Source organism: Phalangium opilio, unplaced genomic scaffold, assembly GCF_054372755.1.
Source record: "Phalangium opilio isolate 3A_F unplaced genomic scaffold, DU_Popi_V2 ptg000098l_1, whole genome shotgun sequence".
NCBI classification, from domain to species: domain Eukaryota; kingdom Metazoa; phylum Arthropoda; class Arachnida; order Opiliones; family Phalangiidae; genus Phalangium; species Phalangium opilio.
The window spans coordinates 1,337,116-1,349,677 of NW_028324201.1; the positions used below are offsets into that span (position 1 = coordinate 1,337,116).

The 12,562-nt window shown below is 38.7% G+C and overlaps 1 long non-coding RNA gene and 14 other non-coding genes across 15 annotated transcripts in view; all 15 read right to left on the minus strand.

The window, feature by feature from the left end:
• LOC149632686 (uncharacterized) overlaps positions 1 to 12,562 on the minus strand; it is a 356,891-nt gene that overhangs the window by 238,444 nt on the left and 105,885 nt on the right. The window lies entirely within an intron of this gene.
• TRNAL-UAG (transfer RNA leucine (anticodon UAG)) lies at positions 115 to 196 on the minus strand. Its single transcript has one exon. It is a non-coding gene; the product is annotated as a tRNA-Leu (tRNA).
• TRNAL-UAA (transfer RNA leucine (anticodon UAA)) lies at positions 267 to 348 on the minus strand. The gene has a single exon. It is a non-coding gene; the product is annotated as a tRNA-Leu (tRNA).
• TRNAL-UAG (transfer RNA leucine (anticodon UAG)) lies at positions 419 to 500 on the minus strand. The gene has a single exon. It is a non-coding gene; the product is annotated as a tRNA-Leu (tRNA).
• TRNAL-UAG (transfer RNA leucine (anticodon UAG)) lies at positions 571 to 651 on the minus strand. The gene has a single exon. It is a non-coding gene; the product is annotated as a tRNA-Leu (tRNA).
• TRNAL-UAG (transfer RNA leucine (anticodon UAG)) lies at positions 872 to 953 on the minus strand. Its single transcript has one exon. It is a non-coding gene; the product is annotated as a tRNA-Leu (tRNA).
• On the minus strand, positions 1,024 to 1,105 carry TRNAL-UAG (transfer RNA leucine (anticodon UAG)). Its single transcript has one exon. It is a non-coding gene; the product is annotated as a tRNA-Leu (tRNA).
• TRNAL-UAG (transfer RNA leucine (anticodon UAG)) lies at positions 1,176 to 1,257 on the minus strand. Its single transcript has one exon. It is a non-coding gene; the product is annotated as a tRNA-Leu (tRNA).
• TRNAL-UAG (transfer RNA leucine (anticodon UAG)) lies at positions 1,480 to 1,561 on the minus strand. The gene has a single exon. It is a non-coding gene; the product is annotated as a tRNA-Leu (tRNA).
• Positions 1,783 to 1,864, minus strand: TRNAL-UAG (transfer RNA leucine (anticodon UAG)). Its single transcript has one exon. It is a non-coding gene; the product is annotated as a tRNA-Leu (tRNA).
• Positions 2,240 to 2,321, minus strand: TRNAL-UAG (transfer RNA leucine (anticodon UAG)). The gene has a single exon. It is a non-coding gene; the product is annotated as a tRNA-Leu (tRNA).
• Positions 2,391 to 2,472, minus strand: TRNAL-UAG (transfer RNA leucine (anticodon UAG)). The gene has a single exon. It is a non-coding gene; the product is annotated as a tRNA-Leu (tRNA).
• TRNAL-CAG (transfer RNA leucine (anticodon CAG)) lies at positions 2,847 to 2,928 on the minus strand. Its single transcript has one exon. It is a non-coding gene; the product is annotated as a tRNA-Leu (tRNA).
• Positions 3,151 to 3,232, minus strand: TRNAL-UAG (transfer RNA leucine (anticodon UAG)). Its single transcript has one exon. It is a non-coding gene; the product is annotated as a tRNA-Leu (tRNA).
• On the minus strand, positions 3,303 to 3,384 carry TRNAL-UAG (transfer RNA leucine (anticodon UAG)). Its single transcript has one exon. It is a non-coding gene; the product is annotated as a tRNA-Leu (tRNA).

Consider the following 12,562-nt stretch of genomic DNA (forward strand, 5'->3'; position numbering starts at 1 on the left):
CCACGCCCCGAACAGACTGGTGCCAAAAATCAGCGCCTTAAACCATTCGGCCACTCTTACTGGGAATCAAAAGTCTTTTCAGACTTTTTATTAATCGAAGAAAACAAAACAAGCTGATAGAGGTGGGATTCGAACCCACGCCCCCGAAGAGACTGGTGCCTAAAACCACCGCCTTAGACCACTCGGCCACTCTACCTGGAAACAAAGGTCACCTCAGACTAATAAGAAAGAGCTTCATATTATTAATCCTAGAAAACAAAATAGGCTGATAGAGGTGGGATTCGAACCCACGCCCCTGAAGAGTCTGGTGCTTAAAACCAGCGCCTTAGACCACTCGGCCACTCCACCTGAAAGCAATAGCAAACTCAGTCTATTAAGCAAAAGCTTCATATTATTAATCTTAGAAAACAAAATAGGCTGATAGAGGTGGGATTCGAACCCACGCCCCCGAAGAGACTGGTGCCTAAAACCAGCGCCTTAGACCACTCGGCCACTCTACCTGGAAACAAAGGTCACCTCAGACTAATAAGAAAGAGCTTCATATTATTAATCCTAGAAAACAAAATAGGCTGATAGAGGTGGGAATCGAACCCACGCCCTGAAGAGTCTGGTGCCTAAAACCAGCGCCTCAGACCACTCAGCCACTCTACCTCACAGCAATAGCAAACTCAGTCTATAAAGCAAAAGCTTCATATTATTAATCTTAGAAAACAAAATGGCTGATTTAGGTGGGATTCGAACCCACGCCCCCGAAGAGACTGGTGCCTAAAAGCAGCGCCTTAGACCACTCGGCCACTCTACCTGAAAGCAATAGCAAACTCAGTCTATTAAGCAAAAGCTTCATATTATTAATCTTAGAAAACAAAATGGCTGATAGATGTGGGATTCGAACCCACGCCCCCGAAGAGACTGGTGCCTAAAACCAGCGCCTTAGACCACTCGGCCACTCTACCTAGAAACAAACGTCACCTCAGACTAATAAGCAAAAGATTCATATTATTAATGTTAGAAAACAAAATGGACTGATAGAGGTGGGATTCGAACCCACGCCCCCGAAGAGACTGGTTCCTAAAACCAGCGCCTTAGACCGCTCGGCCACTCTACCTGGAAACAAATGTCACCTCATACTAATTAGCAAATGGTTCATATTATTAATCGAAGAAAACAAAACAAGCTGATAGAGGTGGGATTCGAACCCAAGCCCCCGAAGAGACTGGTGCCTAAAACCAGCGCCTTAGACCACTCGGCCACTCTACCTGAAAGCAATAGCAAACTCAGTCTATTAAGCAAAAGCTTCATATTATTAGTCTTAGAAAACAAAATAGGCTGATAGAGGTGGGTTTCGAATCCACGCCCCCGAAGATACTGGTGCCTTAAAACAGCGTGTTAGACCACTCGGCCACTCTACCTGAGAGCAATAGCAAACTAAGTCTATTAAGCAAAGGCTTCATATTTTTAATCTTAGAAAACAAAATAGGCTGATAGAGGTGGGTTTCGAATCCACGCCCCCGAAGAGACTGGTGCCTAAAACCAGCGCCTTAGACCACTCGGCCACTCTACCTAGAAACAAACGTCACCTCAGACTAATAAGCAAAAGATTCATATTATTAGTCTTAGAAAACAAAATAGGCTGATAGAGGTGGGTTTTGAATCCACGCCCCCGAAGAGACCGGTGCCTTAAAACAGCGTGTTAGACCACTCGGCCACTCTACCTCACAGCAATAGCAAACTCAGTCTATAAAGCAAAAGCTTCATATTATTAATCTTAGAAAACAAAATGGCTGATATAGGTGGGATTCGAACCCACGCCCCCGAAGAGACTGGTGCCTAAAAGCAGCGCCTTAGACCACTCGGCCACTCTACCTAGAAACAAACGTCACCTCAGACTAATAAGCAAAAGATTCATATTATTAATCCTAGAAAACAAAATGGACTGATAGAGGTGGGATTCGAACCAACGCCCCCCGAAGACAATGTTGCCTTAAACCAGCGTCTTAGACAACTCTTCTACAATATCTGGAATTAATAAACACCACAGACTAATAAGAAAAAGCTTCATATTATTAATCGTAGAAAACAAAATAGGCTGATAGAGGTGGGATTTGAACCCTCGCCCCCGAAGAGACTGGTGCCTAAAACCAGCGCCTCTGACCACTCAGCCACTCTACCTGAAAGCAATAGCAAACTCAGTCTATTAAGCAAAAGCTTCAAATTATTAATCCTAGAAAACAAAATAGGCTGATAAAGGTGGGATTCGAACCCACGCCCCCGAAGAGTCTGGTGCCTAAAACCAGCGCCTCAGACCACTCGGCCACTCTACCTGACAGCAATAGCAAACTCAGTCTATTACCAAAAGCTTCATACTATTAATCTTAGAAAAGAAAATAGGCTGATAAAGGTGGGATTGGAACCCACGCCCCCGAAGAGTCTGGTGCCTAAAACCAGCGCCTCAGACCACTCGGCCACTCTACCCGACAGCAATAGCAAACTCAGTCTATTACCAAAAGCTTCATATTATTAATCGAAGAAAACAAAACAAGCTGATAGAGGTGGGATTCGATCCCACGCCCCGAAGAGACTGGTGCCAAAAATTCTCGCCTTAAACCATTCGGCCACTCTAACTGGGAATCAGAAGTCATCTCAGACTTATAAGCAAAAGCTTCATATTATTAATGCTAGAAAATAAAATGGACTGATAGAGTTGGGATTCGAACCGACGCCCCCCGAAGACAATGGTGCCTTAAACCAGCGTCTTAGACCACTCGTCCGCTCTACCTGGAAACAATAGACACCACAGACTAATAAGAAAAAGCTTCATATTATTAATCCTAGAAATCAAAATAGGCTGATAGAGGTGGGATTTCAACCCACGCCCCCGAAGAGACTGGTGCCTGAAACCAGCGCCTTTGACCACTCGACCACTCTACCTGAAAGCAATAGCAAACTCAGTCTATTAAGCAAATGGTTCATATTATTAATCGAAGAAAAGAAAATAGGCTGATAAAGGTGGGATTCGATTCCACGCCCCCGAAGAGACTGGTGCCTAAAACCAGCGCCTTAGACCACTCGACCACTCTACCTGAAAACAAACGTCACCTCAGACTAATAAGCAAATGGTTCATATTATTAATCGAAGAAAACAAAACAAGCTGATAGAGGTGGGATTCGAACCCACGCCCCCGAAGAGACTGGTTCCTAAAACCAGCGCCTTAGACCGCTCGGCCACTCTACCTGGAAACAAATGTCACCTCATACTAATAAGCAAATGGTTCATATTATTAATCGAAGAAAACAAAACAAGCTGATAGAGGTGGGATTCGAACCCAAGCCCCCGAAGAGACTGGTGCCTAAAACCAGCGCCTTAGACCACTCGACCACTCTACCTGAAAACAAACGTCACCTCAGACTAATAAGCAAATGGTTCATATTATTAATCGAAGAAAACAAAACAAGCTGATAGAGGTGGGATTCGATCCCACGCCCCGAACAGACTGGTGCCAAAAATCACCGCCTTAAACCATTCGGCCACTCTAACTTTTTTTATACCCTGCTTTAAAAACCTTTGTACGATTAAATATGTGTGATGAGGAAGACAAAGAGCACATACAAGCAACAGTATTTTTCATGGAAATGGTTCGCAAATGGTTCGAAATCCACGAGGTCCATAATAAAACTTATGCCATCCTTCTAAGAGTGCCAAATAAGTTGCCGTTTACAGAGATAAGCGACGAAAGACTTGATTGGCTTGTAGAAGAATTCCTTCCTTTTATTGCCATGATTCAGGAAAATGCAACAAACACAAGCGACTGCTTCACCAAAGAAACTTTTGAAGCCATACAAACTACCTCAAGATCCACTGTTGGAGTCGTACGATATTTGTTAAACAGTGGGTTTCACTACATTTTCACCCGAAAATTTTCAAGCGATGGGGTTGAGGAAACGTATTGTCATATAAGGCGCTCTGGTGGATATAACGACCAAATGGATGTTCGGTCATTCTCTTTAAGCCTCGAACATCACCTGCGAATTGTAATTTTGGTAGGCACTGGGTACTCGTACTGCAGCCGTGCCTTTACATCTAAAGCAGTTGTGGATCATGAAGGCGATACTACTCAAATTGCAGCAAATGTCTCAGACAATAGTACAGATCTCAACTTGCCCAGTCATTTGAATATGATATTAAACAGAATGGAGAACTTAACCATTTCGGATAACTCACATGTTACTATTAGAAATTTATCAATTGCGATGATTGGAGGTTATCTAGTAAAAATTGCTCATGAAACAACTAATTGTTTAGATTGCATTGAAAAACTATTTCAACCTACTTTCAATGCACCACATTTAGTTCTAATTAGAGAACAAGATCGTGGTGGTTTGAATTCGCCTTCGCGATTATTACTAGCGTCGCTAGCGCTCGTAACAGATTTTGCACAAGGGTCTTTACATTTATTTCCACGGAACAAACCTCTTCAAAATTATATGCAAGCAATTTTAGCACATTTTAGAAAGCCTTTTAAATGTCATTGCGGCAATACAGAATTATCAAAAAAACTACTTGAAAAATATTTGAGACCTCTTTTTACAAACTATGCTAACGATGCAACTGATAGAGTGGGAAGTTTCAAGAAACTTAATAGAAAGATTTTATCCCTAAAGGTACTAAAAGTTTAGAAAATATACCTGTTAAAGTATACAAATCGAAATAACTTATGTAATTAATGTTTCAAATAAACTTTCTAAGTTCAATAACAACGCACTATTGCTTTTGCATAAATAGGAATATTACATATCAATTTAACTAGGTAAATACACAATTAATTCGCCCTTAAATTATTTTTCGTTGAAATAGATAAAAATCTGTGAATTGCATACAATATGAAATAACTATTTAGCCAATATTGGATATCTAGTCAAGATCAATTTCAATAGTGAGAACAAGACCACGAAAAACTTTGAAAAATCGCGCCCACTATTGAGGCAAAACGACAATCCTATACAAGCCAAAGTCCCCCCTAGTTTTAGAGGCGCTTTCCTCGCTCCCGAGCGAAGCGTCTTTGGGGAGGGAGGGAGGTTGGTAGGGGAAAAACACGTTTATTGGGAGAGAGAGCTTTCAGCAAGTAGGATATATAATAGGCCTTTTTAAAAAGTTCCCTGTACAAACGATGTAATGGGGGAGGAAAGCGGAGATGGAAGGCATTTTTCCCTCCCGCTTTTCTGCGCGCGCCCCATGTGAAACGTCATTTTTTAAATCGCCTATTATACAGGCTCCGTGGTCTCCGGCCTTCTATCACGGTAGTAATAGCATTGATAAAGAATGCGCGTGGGGAAATTTCTTTTCACGCTATAGGATAGGCAACACCCTATCTCGGACGGCAGCTTATTCTGTATATACAGCTACAGTCTGGTTTTAGAAGCAAACATTCAACAATCACGTGTATATTTAACCTATTTGAGAACCTTCTAGAACATTTAAGCAAGGACTTATATGAAATCATCGTCTTCGTCGACCTAACTAAAGCCTTTGACACAGTCCAACACGCTATTTTGCTAAGAGATTTGGAAAAATCGGGAGTCACTGGAAAAGCGCTAACGTGGCATAAAAATTATCTCCAAGGCAGGGAGCAGAGTGTTTGCCATAATGGCTTCTCCGCCAAAAAGCTTACCATTACCCACGGAGTTCCTCAAGGCGTGTTCTGGGCCCATTGCTATTCAATCTATATACTTCAAAAATCCATGAAGCGCTCGAGCACACGGAAGCCCATGAATATGCTGATGACACCGCTATAATAGCCTCCAACAAAAACCTAGAAAATCTAATAATAGACGTCGATAACGACTTAGATAAACTGAATAAGACGTTAAAATCCAGGGGACTGTTAATAAATCTAGAGAAAACTAAATTCATGATTCTCGCCCCAAAACCCAAGATGAGATTACACTCTAAAAACATTGACAGCATCTATAATGGACGGATCATGCGTGTGCAATCTTTTAAATACCTAGGTGTTTTGGTTAGATGAACAATTAAACTGGACTCACCAAATAGATTACATTACGAAGAAGGTCCGATCCAGGATTTGGCTCCTCAAACCACTACAGAACAGCCTAGATATCGATACACTACGGATGCTATACATTGCGTGCATTCAGCCGATAATAGACTATGGAAATATCTTCTACTAACGCTAGTAAAACAATACATGCACAATTGCACGCCTTGTATACTTCCTGCTCAAAATTAATTGCCAAAGCCAAAAGGTTCTCATCGGCCACACTGGCATTGACAACCGCCAAAATAGACACACCTTATCAAAGATACCTGATGGCTATCTTAATATTAATGTATAAAATCAAAAATGGCCATGTTCCTCAGTACCTATTACTTCATTTCCCTAAATTACTAAAACGCAGTACGCGTAATGAATTAAATTTTTATGTGCAAACTTTTAACTCTAAGTATAGAAATAAAAGCACTAAACACAAAGGCGTCAGCCTTTGGAATGACCTACACAACAATATTAAAGGCTCAACTTCTATAAATATTTTTAAAAGAGAAATTAATAATTATGTTAAGGTCATTTCACTGTAAAATACTATAACTTCTAATAATTTAACCTAAGGTACATCTTTGTAAATAAGAATCACTCTTAAAGATTGCTCCTGAATAAAAGCATTTATTTATTTTTTATTTTATTTTTATTTATACTCTGTTACAACATCGGTTGTCAGCACGCGCAAACCTAGGTCTCTATGCAACCTAGGTTTATGCGTGCTGACAATAGACAAAAAAATTGAGGATCTTCAGGATTTAAAATATCCGCGTGTTTTTTTAGCTCGGGTGCACGGACCTACAGGCCTTTGTTTCAAATACGTGTAATAGGCTGTAGGCAATTTCACACGTATTTGAAACTAAAGCCTCGTTTTCAAAGCAGCGGGTTTCAGCCAAAAAAATGCGCGCAAGCGATTTTTCGAAGCTGGAGCGATTTATTGGTTTGTCGCTATCGCCTAAAAAATCGTGCCTTGTTTCTCGCTGAAAGGTTTTCAAAGAAGCGATTGCTCTATAGGCCCAGTGCGGTTTGACCGATTTGTATCAAGATGGTGGTAATAGGCAAGCGAAGGCGCCTGTTATTAAAGTTAAAAAATTGCTTATAATACAAGTATATATATATTTTTGTTGAAATATTATGGAATCGCTAAAAGACGATACACCCAGAAACGCTCGGCTTTTAATTGACTCTAGGAATTTAGCGTTTTTGATTTTAGAGGCATGATTGTTAAGCCTTGGCGTATACGCCTTACGACTTTCACAGATATCAGAATCTAAAAATGAAAAGTGACCGAAAGCTCCTTCTCATTCGCTGAAAAATGAATGACGTCAAGCGAGTTTTTAAAACGGAGCGATGAAATCAAACTGAGATAGACGGGTGCGATATTTGATTTTGCGCTTGATCTTTACTGATTTTGAGCTATCGCTGCCTAAAATCGCTTCCATGAAAACAGTAGTGGCAAAAGCGAGAGCGCGATTTATGAACTTTTTTGCGCTATCGCTGTTATTTTACCCACTACCCGCTGCTTTGAAAACGCGGCTTAAGGCCTAGAGTGCACAAGGGTGTTCATCCCTCCCGCGAAAAGAATATTTTGCGGGGGGGAGTAGCGATTAAGGGTGTTTTTACCCTTCCGCCGAAGGAGTTCATTTAAAGGCTCCTTTTGACCAAAATTCAATCCCCAATTTTTTTAGCCCTCTTTTTGAAACTATTAACATGGATAAAGAATGCGCGTGATGAAATTTGTTTTCACTCTACAGGATAGGCAACTCCCTATCTCTGATGACAGCTTATTCTGTATATACTCTTTTACAACATCGGTTGTCTCTTTCTCAGTAAACCCGGGGTTTAAATTTAAAACAACTCTCCTTAGCCAGTTCGTATTCTGTTCTCCTTTAAATTATATTTTCTCTTACGTTTTCGAAAGTGCCAAAGGTCGACCACTCTCTGGTTCATTGCAACTAGACTCTCTGTAAGTTTGTTCTTTCCGAGACACAAGTACCATTTGGTTCATCGCAAAGTAGTTTCTTTATTTTATCAATGAAACATGAAACTATAGATATTTGTAATTATTTATTTGCTTACAAATGTGTCTCTTTTTCTTTATCGTCTTTTTCTTTTGTCGGGTATTTGTTTACTCTCACAGTTGGCTGTATCCGACTCCATAAAAATTTTAGTATCAGTTTTGGAAGCTTCTCATAAACCGGATCACCATTTCTAAACTAATGTTTGGAATGGTTAATATAACATGCTTGAAGTTAGTGTAGTGTACGGTGTTCAATGCGAAAGGCGACTTCTACTGCCTGCTCTTATAATTTTTGGCCTCTGGGAATGGTCGGTTCGATATCCCGTATATGTCCATTTATTTCTCTTAAATGGGCAGTCGAATACGTCTTACCCTTGTAACTTACATGTTTATAATTTCATTTAGAAAAATCATGTGAAATGCTTATATTAAAACAAGAACCATTCCACATGGACACCAGTCAGTCCATTCTGGCTTCTTTTCCTTCGTCATCGTTTGGTTTCAAGATATACGCGGCGATCGGCTAGGGTTACGAGAAACGTCTAGCCTCCCAATGGCAGGGCTTCCACCATCGGTTCACGCGAATGCGTTTTTATCTATAATTGGTTTCAAGATATACGCGGCGATCGGCTAGGGCTACGAGAAACGTCTAGCCTCCCAATGGCAGGGCTTCCACCATCGGTTCACGCGAATGCGTTTTTATCTATTATTGTAATGGAAACGAATCGTATATATACCCCAAAATTTGAAGAAAGCGGGCAAGAGGGGTACCCTTCACTTTAAACGTCAATATTAGCAAAGTTTCGAAAGATAATAGGAACAACTTTATTTTAAACGATTTAACTATTTTTAAAGTTATTTACTGGCGATTAAAATAATTAATATCATTTATATTTAATTAATTATTTAAGATAAACTTATTTCTATGTAGTGACACAAGTGAGAGTTAATATAGAACGAGTAATGAAGATTGCATCTGAATCGAAACACTACACGCATATCAAAGTTAATATAAAGCGAGTAGGATGATAAGATCTCCTACAAAACGATAACATTTCCTTTTTGCAGAATATTAAAAGGAAATATTTTAAATATTTTTCGGCATTACGATTCTTTTAGTAGTTGTGTAGCTACAAAGCTCTGTTTCATCTCAATATTCCAAGAACATCTTTTGATATTAACATTTCAAATTTGGTGTTTACTTTTTAATTCAGCTTTACTACATTTAAATATAGTGTAAACGCAACTTATAATTTCACTACATAATATGGCTTTTAATACTTCGTCTCTCTATAAGCGTTGAAGCGATTGGGTCTATAAAATAAGATACCCTAGTTTTAAGCCAGAATTGACCTTGTTTCGTGTCCTCTTACAAGAGGTGTTAACGGTTCAGAGTGAGCCGAAAGTTAAATACACACTTAAGTGATAGATATTAGGTGCTCATTAGAATTATGAGAATACACAGGGAAATGTTAAACGATTAAACCTTTCGCAATATCCCGCCAATTTGAGCTACGTATTTCCGGTTTTTCTCATTGGCTGGTGGACCCATGGACGAAGTAATACTGAAGAACCAATGTCAGCCCATTACTGCCCCCATTACTAAGCGACTAAACAACCAATGTAAAGCTTACTTCCCCCTTTTCAGCCCCAAAATGGAGGGGTTTATGAAAATGCGGAGTGAAATCCCGGAAAACGCTAGCGCCATCTAGACAAAATAAGACTTTAACTGCTTCCCTCGTTAGAACGTTGATTCCCCACTATCTGGTTTGCTACTATCTGCCGCTAGAAGGCGAATTCACAAGAATTTTTCAACTTTCTCCCTCTGCCATCCGTCCTTCAGTATTTTTTCGTCCATGGTGGACCTGTGTTTGGAAAGTAAATTCGTCTCGACTCGGAGAGGTTTATTTTGGTTTCCCAACTTGTTATTAATTAAAATTACGTACTCATAAACCGAAATAAATGAATACAAGCGATGTTAGAAATGCGCTTCTCCCCCTCTCCCACAAATACTAGTTATACTACGCCTTGTTTTATTAACCTCTTTGAGTGCTAGAATACATAAAATTTGAAGGAAATAGTTTACCACTCCTATACATAAATGGTTATATAAAATCTGGGAGCACGGCAGTGCTCCCAGCCAAGTCGAGCACTGACATCCTTTTCTCGAAGCAACTCGTGGCACTTTTAAGCCCACTGTAACTTCGTGATGGGTACAGGTAAAAGTCTGAAATTTTGCTTGCCGCGAGGACTGTCAATCCTAGCTATAGTTTCCAAATTTCAAGTTCCTACCCTATATACTTTTCGATATATCGAAGGTGAAATTTACCTTATTTTGTCACTCACTCACTCACTCACCGATCATCAAAATTCTAAGGTACTTCTAGGGTAGATAGAAACTTAAAATTCAGGATTTAGTTTTAATTTATTTTATAAAGCACAGAAAAATTAAAACATCCCGAAATTTTTATAAAATTGTTCTTTAGTTCTTAATTTTAAAACTAGATGGCGCTGCCGTCTTTTCAACAGAAATAGTGTGTGTTCTTGATGAAAGGACGTAATGGTCCAAAGTTAACCGAAAGTTGTAACTGATGCTACTTTCTTATATTAGGATATCGCGTAACAATCTTTATTACATATTCTCTGCGGGTCGAAAGGGGTAATTCAGCGTAAATAAGGACAAACGTTAGCGATTATATTGGCAAACGAAGTACCACGAGAGGGTCTTGTTTTAATGTAACTACCGAGGGTCTACAAAAAGTAGAGCTCGGCATTTTCGATCAATTATCCACTTTATTTTATCTTTATCCATACCCGAAAATTATCCACAGAACTTACATGTTAAATCGTATTATAATCCACAAATTTGTTTATAAATAATCGGTTATCCACCAACTTGTGGATAATTGATCGAAAATGCCGAGCTCTAACAAAAAGAAGTGAGATCCTATGAAAAACATTAACATGTACAAAAATGGGCCAAGCCTCGCCTCGTGACCTCTCCGCCGTAAAACGTTCTGAGATCCCATGTAGAGCCAAGTCTGCCTTTTGTTCTCATTCAATCGCCAATTGAACAATTATGTTATAAATTAAGTCCTTTTCCTAATTAATAACCAATATTCTTTGACTCTATCATTATTATACATCTTTGTTCGTATCAAAAATATCGTGACTTGGCAAGAGCAGGTCATCCCCTTCGATTATTTTAAAATAGGCAACGATTTAGTGAATATCCCCTCGACTTCCTTTTAATATTACTTACCTGCGATTGCCAAGTCACGATATTTTTGATACGAACAAAGATGTATAATAATGATAGAGTCAAAGAATATTGGTTATTAATTAGGAAAAGGACTTAATTTATAACATAATTGTTCAATTGGCGATTGAATGAGAACAAAAGGCAGACTTGGCTCTACATGGGATCTCAGAACGTTTTACGGCGGAGAGGTCACGAGGCGAGGCTTGGCCCATTTTTGTACATGTTAATGTTTTTCATAGGATGGATAATTTCTAGGTCTGATTAATCAGTTGGATTTAATGACAGTTTTTTATTTTTTTAAACATTTATGAAAATACGGAATTCACACTGTTACAATATTAACTCCTTTATAATATAATATGGAGCATATAGCCATTTCTAAAATAAATTTCAGCTATTAAAGTTTATAAGTTACTTTTTTAACCTTTCATAATTTTAATATTTTTTCTAACTTTATTTTTTTAATTATTTTGCCTTTTTTTTTATTAACTTTATTTTTTAATTATTTGACCTTTTTTTAACAATTTTTTTTCAGTTTTTTTTCTTCGAATATTTTTGAACACTTGTGTATAGATTTTTTTAATTTTCAGTATTTTTTATGCATTATAATAACTGCCAAAAATTTCGAAGTTGTTGAATATGTTAATAATTACTATTAAAGTATATTAGCTATGCTTAAATATGTATTTATATTTACTTTGTATTATATCCCCAATTATTTTTAGGAAGAGGAACACATTTTAAAGAGAATGTTAAAGCCATTTAAGGTAGATATCATAATTCTAGCATTTGCGAGAGGATACAAAATTGATTCAGAAGTTCGCTTCGAAGTCAAACTTGAACTTACAAGCCTATTTCAGTGGTGAAGTATTTCACAACATATGTCGGGAACTACAAGGGTTTCTAGCCGCAGCTATATGCCGTTTTCCGGGGCCTAAACATCCAGCTTCTAAATTCTTCGCTGCTCGTAAACAAAAAGAGCTAAAAGAAAAGGAAAATGGTTACAGAATCTCAAAAAATCGGACGCAGCTAAGTCGTGATGCACAAAACTGCAAAAAGGTCCAATACAAATACTACAACCGGAGTAGGAAAGCATGGAGAGCTGTTACGAAGAAACTATCAGATGTCACATGTATCATTCCGGTGTCTGAAATTCACACACACTTTGAAAAACCATTCTCGCAACCAAACCCTTATACCAGGCAGGATTATGGAGTTCCGCTCGAA